The sequence below is a fragment of the Macaca fascicularis genome, chromosome X, assembly GCF_037993035.2.
Source record: "Macaca fascicularis isolate 582-1 chromosome X, T2T-MFA8v1.1".
Taxonomy (NCBI): Eukaryota; Metazoa; Chordata; class Mammalia; order Primates; family Cercopithecidae; genus Macaca; species Macaca fascicularis.
The window spans coordinates 40,524,378-40,533,251 of record NC_088395.1 but is presented as its reverse complement, the minus strand read 5'-3'; the positions used below and the strand labels follow the sequence as shown (position 1 = coordinate 40,533,251).

General features: G+C 47.6%; 1 pseudogene; it reads left to right on the top strand.

Moving 5' to 3' along the window:
- The first annotated feature begins 505 nt into the window (after nt 1-505).
- On the top strand, nt 506-3,056 carry LOC141406925 (glyceraldehyde-3-phosphate dehydrogenase pseudogene; annotated as a pseudogene).
- The last annotated feature ends 5,818 nt before the right edge of the window (nt 3,057-8,874 follow it).

Below are 8,874 nucleotides of genomic sequence, written 5' to 3'. Positions count from 1 at the left end.
ATCCGTTATACCCCAGAAATTCTGTTTGAATCTGGCCTCTTGCCCCAATCCTCACCCCTGTGCCCTGGTTGGAGCCTCATTGTCACGTCCAGGACTTGTGTAGTGGCCTTCTACTTGGTCTGCCTCCAGTATTTCCCCAGCCACTTCATCTTCCAACCTCTCAACAGTCATTCTCCTAGAAAGACTTCTCATCCTACTTCTCTGTTGAAAAGCCATCTTTGGTTCCCCAGGCTTCAGCATCAAATCACAACACTTTGGCATGACATTCACACTCTACACACCCTATACTCCAGCCACTGCAAACCTCTCTCCACTCCCTCTGTAATATTTGGTGTCCTCATAGGTGTGGTTTCTTCTGCCTGAGAAGTTCTTCTGTTCCCTTTCTTCTTGGCAATCATTTACTTGCCCTTCAAGAGCAAGCTCATATATTCCCCCTCTAGGAAGACTCTCTAGACTCCTCCAGACAGTGCTCCCCTCTTTCATAGGAACTAACATATTACATTACCAGCTGTCTGCTCCTCCTACTCAGCAGACAGCTGCATATTCTCCTGCAGTGCCAGCCACATCCCTGAGGCACCATGGTGAAAGTGAAGGCCAGAGTAAATGGGTTTGGCTGTATTGGGTGCCTGGTCACTAGAGCTGCTTTTAACTCTGGCATAGTGGATATTGTTGCCATTGATGACCCCTTCACTGACCTCAACTATATGGTCTACATGTTCTAGTATGATTCCACCCACGGCAAGTTCCACAGCACCATCAAGGCTGAGAATGGGAAGTTTGTCATCAATAGAAATCCCATCACCATCTTCCCAGGAGCGAGATCCCACCAAAGTCAAATGGGGTGATGCTGGCGCTGATTATGTTGTGGAATCCACCAGTGTCTTCACTACCATGGAGAAGGCTGGGGCTTACTTAGAGCGGGGAGACAAAAAAGTCACCATCTCTGCCCCTTCTGCTGACTTGAGATGGGCAAGAACCCTGAAAAGTATGGAAACAGCCCTGAGAAGGTCAGCAATGCTTCCTGCACCACTAACTGCTTCACCCCGCTGGCCGAGGTCATTCATGACAACTTTGGTATCATGGAAGGACTCATGACCACCGTCCAAGCCATCACTGCCACTCAGAAGACCATGGATGGCCCCTTTGGGAAACTGTGGCATGACGGCCACGGGGCTCTTCAGAACGTCGTCCCTGCATCTACTGGCACTGTCGAGGCTGTGGGCAAGGTCAGCCCCTAGCTGAATGGGAAACTCACTGGCATGTCCTTCCCTGTCCCCAGCACCAATGTGTCAGTCATGGACCTGACATGTAGTCTGGAGAAAACTGCCAAATGTGATGACATCAAGAAGGCAGTGAAGCAGGCGTCGGAGGACCCCCTCAAGGGCATCCTGGGCTACACTGAGCACCACGTTGTCTCCTCTGACTTTAACAGGGATACTCACTCTTCTGCCTTTGCTGCTGGGGCTGGCATTGCCCTCGACGACCAGTTTGTCAAGCTCATTTCCTAGTATGACAATAAATTTGGCTGTAGCAACAGGGTGGTGGACCTCATGGTCCACATGGCCTCCAAGGAGTAAGACCCCTGGACCACCAGCCCCAGCGAGAGCACGAGAGGAAGAGAGGCCCTCAGCTGCTGGGGAGTCCCTGCCGCACTCAGTCCTCACCACACTGAGAATCTCCCCTCCCCAGTGTTTCCACCCAGGCTCCCGGAAATGGAGGGGCCTAGGGAGCCCCACCTTGTCACATACCATCAACTAAGTCCCCTGTACTCAGGCCGAAAATAATATTACATTACCATTATTTGCTTGCATCTACTCCCCTATGACATGTGGAGCCCCTTGAGGGCCATGACCTTGCTTATTCATCTTTGTATTTCCAGAGCCTAGCACAGTGCTGGGCTGATAAAGGTGCTCAAAAAATTTTTGATGAGCCAATGAATGTATGAATAAATGAATGAATGAATGAATTTCTGAGCATTGTGGTAGACTGCCAATTGGCGTCCCCTAACAAGCCTTGGCGTCCCCTAACGAGCCTAACCCTCCAACCCCCGCATTCATGCCCTTGTGCAGTCCCACACTGACTCTGAGCTGGGAAGTGACACATGTCATTTCAGATCACAAACCAGTGGGCAGGATCAATCATATGAACCTGCCTAGCTGCAAGATGGAGGGGAGCAGGGTGGCAGCAAGGCATGATGCAAGATCTCAAAGCCAGGACTGCTTAGATACGGACAAATTCTTTTGTTTTTTGTTTTTTGTTTTTTTTTGAGACAGACTCGCACTCTGTCACCCAGGCTGGATCTCAGCTCACTGCAACCTTGGCCTCCTGGGTTCAAATGATTCTCCTGCCTCAGTCTCCTAAGTAGGTGGAATTACAGGTGTGCGCCACCACACCCGGTTAATTTTTGTATATTTAGTAGAGACAGAGTTTCACCATGTTGGCCAGGCTAGTCTTGAACTCCTGACCACAGGTGATCGACCTGCCTTGGCCTCCCAAAGTGCTGGAATTACAGGCATGAGCCACTGCACCTGGCCTGATATGGACAAATTCTTACTCTTTGTCTCCCCTATTCCTAAATGTGTACCTTTCTAAAAATGATAAATATGTGTATAGAATATTCCTACATATTCTCACATATATGATCCTTGTAGGAATGCACTGAGAGAAATATCATTGTTGTTATTACATTTTATAGATGAGAAAACTGCAACATGCAAAACCGAATCAGTTGGTTAATGAGGAGGTTGGGGTTCAAGCTTCAACACTAGGCTGCTTCCCCAGCCATAGTAACCCTGGACTTCTAACAATCCAGGCATGTCATTGTAGAGGACTTCCCTAAGAGCAAACACTGGGAGCAGACTGAGCCTGGGTCAATTTTCAGAAACAGGCCTAGTCTCCTTCCCCATCCACACATTAGAAGTATTTAAGTAATTACAGAACCTAGAGAGACTAAGAGAGACTTTGATTGGCCAGCTTGGGTCACGTGCCCATCCATATAATGGGAAGATGGGGTCATGTTATTGGCAGCAGTATGGAAATAAAAGATTCATTCTAAATTTGTTTTTTGTTTTTCGTTTTTGTTTTTCCTTTTTGTTGAAGAACAGGGTCTCACTATGTTGCCCAGGCAAGCCTTGAACTCCTGGGTGTAAAGTATCCTCCCGCCCTTACCTCCCTCTGTTGGGATTACAGGGGTGAGTCACTGTGCCCAGCCTGGAGGATTCATTCTAAAGGAAGAGGAGTGCTGTTACCAGAAGAAGATAGCCAGGCATGTGGTGTAGACGAAAGCCAGGGACACCCACACTCTAAGTTTGGAATCAGTAGGTGTTAATATATCCCACCAAAATATATTAGGTTGGTGCAAAGGTGCAAAAGTAATTGTGGTATTTGCCACTGAAAGTAATGGCAAAAACCACAATTAATTTTGCACCAACCTACTATGTTAGCACCCTAATCCCCAGTACCTCCAAATGTGACTGGTGTCCTTATAAGAGGGAGAAATTTGGACACAGGCATGCATATAGGGAGAACACCATGAGAAGGTGAAGGTAGAGATGGGGGTGATGCTTCTGCAAGGTAAGGAACCCCCAAGACTGCCAGGAAACCACCAGAAACTAGGGAAGAGGCATGGAACAGATTCCACTCATAGCCCTCAGGAGGAACCAACCCTGCTGACACCTCGAGCTTGACTCCCAGCCTCCAGAACCGAGATAATACACTTCTGATGGTGAAGCCAGACAGTGTGTGGTCCTTTGTTCCAGCAGACTAATACACTTGGCTGGACAAGTGGGATTCTGACAAAGGCTGCTGCCATCCCTGTCCATCACTAACCAATTTCTGCCTCTTCTCCTGTTTCCTTTGTCCCTCAGCTCCTACATCAATGCCCTTCCCCCAACCCACTCATTTCTGTCCAATCTCCAGCCAGTAAGACCGCTGTTCCCAAGCCACTGCTGTGTGCATTTGGATCCCAGAATCCTACTCTCTCCATATGAAATAACAGGTCTCAGGGCCGGGTGCAGTGGCTCACACCTGTAATCCCAGCACTTTGGGAGGCTGAGGCGGGTGGATCACCTGAGGTCAGGAGTTCGAGACCAGCCTGACCAACATGGTGAAATCCCGTGTCTACTAAAAATACAAAAATTAGTTGGGCGTGGTGGCACATGCCCATAGTCCCAGCTACTTGGAAGGCTGAGGCAGGAGAATTGCTTGACCCCGGGAGGTGGAGGTTGCAGTGAGCCGAGATCACACCATTGCACTCTAGCCTGGGTAACAAGAGTGAAACTCCATCGAAAGAAAGAAAGAAAGAGAGAGAGAGAGAGAGAGAGAGAGAAAGAAAGAAAGAGAAAAAGAAAGAAAGAACAAATGAACAGCCCTCCCCTAAGGAAGGGTGAGGGGTATGATTTGGCCTGCTGCTTGCCTGTGTGGTTTGTCTTCCGTGTCACTCACCTCTGGATAGGCTACAAGAATGAGTGGCCCACTAACTCCTGCCCTGTGTGGCTGGTGGGAGGTGAAGAGGGGGCATAAAAAGCCACGAAGTGTAGCCTAGGCAACATGGTAAAACTCTGTCTATACAAAAAATGCAAAAATTACCTGGGTGTGGTGGTGCATGCCTATAGTCCCAGCTACTGGGGGCTGAAGTGGGAGGATCACTTGAGTCCAGGAAGTCAAGGCGGCAGTGAGCTGTGATTGTGCCGCTGCACTGCAACCTGGGTGACAGAGCGAGACCCCACCTCAAAACACACACACACACACACACACACACACACACACACACACACACAAACCTGAGAAGTGAAAAGGGGCATCTCAGCTGGGTGCAGTGGCTCACCTTGTAATACCAACACTTTGGGAGGCTGAGGTGGGAGGATCACTTGAGCCCAGGAATTTGAGACCAGCCTGGGAAACATAGTGAGACCCCCCATCTCTACAAAATATATTTTTTTAAAAATTAGCTGGGTGTGGTGGCACACACCTGTAATCCCAGCTGTTTGAGATGCCGAGGTCTATAGTCCCAGCTACCAGGGGGCTGAATTGGGGGGATCCCTTGAGCCCAGAAGGTGGAGGCTGCAGTAAGCCATAATTGAGCCACTGCACTCCAGCTTGGGTGACAGAGTGAGATCTTGTCACAAAAAACAGAAAGAAAGAATAAAGAAAGAAAGAAAAAGAAAGAGAGAAAGAAAGAAAGAAAGAGGAAAGAAAGAGAAAGAGAGAGAAAGAAAGAGAGAAAGGAAGAAAGGAAGAAGGAAGAAAGGAAGAAAGGAGGAAAGAAAAAGAAAAGAAAGAAAGAAGAAAGAAAGAAAGAAAGAAAGAAAGAAAGAAAGAAAGAAAGAAAGAAAGAAAGAAAGAAAAAGGAAAGAAAGAGAAAGAGAGAGAGACAAGGGAGCCAGGCACAGTGGCTCATGCCTGTAATCCCAGCACTTTGGGAGGCTAAGGCACGTGGATCACTTGGAGGTCAGGAGTTCAAGACCATCCTGGCCAACATGGTGAAGTCCTGTGTCTACTAAAAATATAAAAATTAGCCAGTCGTGATGGTGCATGCCTGTAGTCCCATCTACTCGGGAGGCTGACACATGAGAATAGCTTGAACCCGAGAGGTGGAGGTTGCAGTGAGCTGAGATCGCGCCACTGCACTCCAGCCTGGGTGACAGTGAGACCTCGTCCAAAAAAAAAAAAAAAAAGTGACGACGACCCGCTGGAGGCTCGCTCTGCACATTCAGTGAGATGCTATATGCTTCAGGTGAGCCGCAGGTACCTGGGAGTGATGCTCATTAGCATGTTCAGAGAGCTTGCTGACTGGAAATGGCAGCTACTTGCTGCAAGAGATTGCTTCATGCTTTCAACCTGCACCTAACTGAGTGTTTTGAGGCTCTGCTTGTTCCTCTGAAAGGTGTCCTTTGTTTACTGAAGTCTATCCTGCTGTGTAGTTCAGCTATAGTTCAGCTGTGCTAGCTCCGTGTGTGGCATGGCAATCGATGGGATGGTGACAGAAGCCCCCAGGGGAAGGGATGAGGTAGCTGGGTCCCCAGAATGGGAAGCTATCCCTGCGGGAGATGTTTCTCGTATTTTTTGAACCCCAGGGGGTAGTGGCATCGGGTTGGGGCAGGGGAGCTGCTGTCTTCAGGGGGCCACAGCAGGACTGCAGTTTCTGAAAGCACCAGCACCATCTTTGATGCCTCCCAAGTCCCTTTGGCTGTGATGGTAAATAGAATGTACCCTGGGCTTACAGGAGAGAACACACCATTTTCCTTTTTTAGGAGGCCCTGGGGGGATCCAGAGGAACCTGTAACCCTTCTGGCCTTGGTGGGCTACCTTGTGGGGGGTAAGCACTGACTTAAAACAATTATTTTTATATTCCAGAAGTAAGACAAAATACACTCTCAGGCTGGTCATTGGAGAAAAATGTAAAAATACAGATAAATGTATGCACATGAAAACAAAAAGACAAAAGAAAAAATAATTTGTTAAAACACATAATGTTTGGGAGCATACCTTTCCATCTGTTTTCTTCATAGTCACAGGTCAATATGCAGCAGAGTCACATCATCTGACCCTTTAAAATATGTCATTTGCACTGTATACACTTTGCAGAGCAAGAGAAAACAGTTGAAATAATAGGGGTGATTTTGCCCACCAGTTCACTCAAGGAATGAACATGAGATGGAAGCCACAGATCTTCTATTTCCTCCGTTGCTTTCAATTCAAATGTCTCTCTCCAATCTTGCCGAGTGATACTAGTGTCTAGGGTACATACTTCTCACACAGTATGGCCCCTACATGTGAGCAAATTACTGCATCTGGGACTCACTCTGAGAAACAGTGACCTTGCTGTGTAGAATTTAGTGTTGAGTCTCTGCTGTGTCGCTGTCCTGTGTATTTTCAAAGGCAGTTTTGACTATTGGTGATTTCAATCTCTGATCGCCTGTCTTTAGAAGGCACCCCCTCCAGAGGGTGCAGTTTCACTGCACATCGGTTTATGACACTCAGGATGTTTTCAGTGTTCCAGTAGGAACTAAGATGCTGAGGTGAGCATCCTTTTTCATAACATACTGGCTTCTCTTGTCGAGTCATTCTCTCTTCTTTTCTTTTCTTTTTTAGAGACGAGGTCTCGCTATATTGCCCAGGCTGATCTCAAACTGGGCTCAAGTGATCTGCTCACATCGGCCTCCCAAAGTGCTGGAATTACAGGCGTGAGCCACTGTGCCCGGCTGATTCCTTTCTTTAGACTACATTTCTAGACATAGAATTGTGCCAATTTCCCCTCCAGAATGATGGGATCGGTACACATTCTTGCCAAGAGTGTAGGACCATGCCTGTTTTCCTATTCCTTGCCAACACTGAATGTATCATTCAGAAAAAATCAGGGTGTGTGTGTTTTTTAATATGCGACCCATATACTTGGCACATAATTCAAGCGATATAAAAGCCTTTATGGTTAAAAGTAACCTTATCATCTCTTCTCCCCTAGTTTCTCTTAGTTTTCTTCCTGAGAGGCAACCCCTGTTAAAACTTTCTTGAGTCCCCTTCCAGAAAAACCCCAGGCACGTGCTATCCAATAGAGCGGCCACTAGCCACATGTGGTTATCAAGCTTTCAGCTCTTCCAAATTGAGATGTACTGTAAATATAAAATACACACTGAATTTCAAAGACAGTACAAAAAGCAGAATGTAAAATGTTTCATTAATAACAGTTCACATGGATTACGTGTTGAAATGATAATATTTTGGATGTACTGAGTTAAATAAAATATGTTATTAAAATTATTTTCACCTGTTCCTTTTTACTTTAGAAAAATATGCCAGGCATGGTGGCTCACGCCTGTAATTCCAATACTTTGGGAGGCCTAGGTGAGGAGGATCGCTTGAGCCCAGGAGTTCAAGACCAGCCTGGGCAACATAGTGAAACCCTGTCTCTACAAAAAATATTAAAACTAGTCAGCCACAGTGGCATGAGCCTGTAGTTCCAGCTACTTGGGAGGCTGAGGTGGGAGGGTTGCTTGAGGCTTGGGGGTCGAGGCTGCAGTGAGCCTTGATCACTGCACACTCCAGCCTGGGTGACAAAGGGAGACCCTGTATCCAAAAAAAAAAAAAGGCTACTAGAAAATTTCGAATCACACCTGTGGCTTGCAGTATATTTCTATTGGCCAGAGCCAGTCTGTGCATACTGAAGTATTTGCTCCTAGGTCTTCCCCACCAACCTCCCTTTTTTTTTCTGAGACGAAGTCTCATTCTGTTGCCTGAGGCTAGAGTACAGTGGTGCAATCTCAGCTCACTGCAACCTCCGCCTCCCAGGTTCAAGTGATTTTCCTGCCTCAGCCTCCTGAGTAGCTGGGATTACAGGTGTGCACCACCACGCCCAGCTAATTTTTGTATTTTTATTAAAGACGGGGTTTCACCATGTTGGCCAGGCTGGTCCTGACCTCAGGTGATCTGCCTCCCTCTGCCTCCCAAAGTGCTGGGATTACAGGCATGAGTCACCGTGCCCAGCCCTTCCTCCCCTTTTATTTACTCTAACGCTGGCATCTCAGGCACACAGCAGAAGGAGTGCCCAACCAAGGCTGTGATTTGCACATTGCTAGGTGCTGCTGGGCAGCCTCGCTAGCCAAAGCTAAACCTGCATGAAGCTGGGTTGCAGGCAGAGATCAGCCGGCCCAGGCACTGGGGGAGGTGCCCTGCTCTCCCCGGGCCAGGTCACCAGAGCTACTTGTCTCTTCCCAAGCTGGAACCTCAGGGTAGCCGTGCTGTTTTGCCTTTGGAACATCTGTAACATCTGAAGGCATGTAACATCATGCCTTTTCTTTTTCTTTTTCTCTTTTTGAGACACAGTTTCACTCTTGTTGCCCAGGCTGGAGTGCAATGGCGCAATCTCGGCTCACCGAA